The following is a 1415-nucleotide window of genomic DNA, read 5'->3' as shown; positions in this document are numbered from 1 at the left end:
GTGGTGCTAGGGCTGGGTGTAATGGGGTCACTATGATCAACCCAGGTGTCTGGGCTCCCAACTTCCCTGCCCTGAGAGTCCACTGCATGGTGTTCGTGTCACACTGGTTCCCATTCATGCCATGGTACAGTGCCAGCATGACCAGCATCCCCAGCATCTCCCATGCAAAGCAGCCTGGGAGGAGAAGCAGGTATCAGAAGAGGCAGCGAGTGCAGCAGAAGCAACTCCCTGCCACCCGGGTTCCTCAGCCCAAATCTCACAGCCGGGGGCTATAAGGGACCCCAGAGGCACGTGTACCCCAACTCCCGCCTGAAGGGCCCCATTCCCCCCCCCCCCCCCCAGCCCCTTTCTACATTGGCTGTCCCCCCAGGGGGGTAGCGAGTGGGGGGCGCAGGCCAGAGAGGTTGGGGCGCCTGCCACGTTCTGACCGCCCGGCGGGTTGTGCTGTTCTTCGGCCATTCTGGCCAGCAATCCGGGCTGGTGTGCCGCAGTGGTAATTCCCCCGTGGAAGTGTCCTGGGGTGGGACGTGGGCCCCGCACAGGCTGATTTGCCTTGGGTCCCGCTCTGTGTTTGGATTGCCCCGGGGGGGTTGCAAGTGCAGGCGTTGGTCCCCTGGGCACCAAGGACCCTCAGTGCGCCACTGTGTCACCCCCAGGCCTCTCCCCTTCCCCTGCTCCAGAGACAGCAGGGGGGCCGTGACGGCGGCTGCCGAGGGGTCAGGGTTGGAGACGCTGCAGAGAACCAGGCCCAGGCCGTGCCCCTGTTGCAGAGGCAGGGAACCCCCCTGACCGGGCCAGACTGAGCAGAGGGCAAATGCCTGCCTGTAGCAGAAAGCCCCCTTTTCTTCTTGCCTGCATTTGCTCTCCCCTCTTTTGATATGTTTCTCTTCTTCTACCTTTTCTTCCTTCCTCTTTCTTTCACTATAAGATGAGGAATTGTGTTTTAAAGTTTGCACGTGTCTATTTTGTATCTCCCCTTGTATTTTGGTATTTTTATCTATTTGTGTGCCATGGCATTACTCTTGTAGCTTATATTTTATTCTCTTCACCTTTTAACTAAAGTTGCAGAAGTAAGTTATACACTGTAACAATGTTAACAAGAGCAGGAATCAAACTGCTGCTACCTTGTATCAGGCAGGCCCTGAAAGAGCCAGAGAGTCAGTGACTGAATGTGTAACACAGTAGCAGGCTACAGTAACAAGGGTCAATTAACACCTATGCAAACCGCAGATCAGCCAACGGAAGGAATCAATAGGAGACAATGTAGCAACCCGGAGTTCTCTCAACTTCACTGTTCAAGGGCTAGACGCCCCGGTCTGGGTTAATCAACTCCAGGGATCAACTTTTGGGGCTGAATATCTCCAGATCGACTGCTCCCAGAGCCCTATGCATGACAGCAGTAAATTAATCAAAAG

This window comes from Alligator sinensis, unplaced genomic scaffold (assembly GCF_000455745.1).
Source record: "Alligator sinensis unplaced genomic scaffold, ASM45574v1 scaffold1460_1, whole genome shotgun sequence".
NCBI lineage: Eukaryota > Metazoa > Chordata > Crocodylia > Alligatoridae > Alligator > Alligator sinensis.
Note: the sequence above shows the minus strand (reverse complement) of the source record.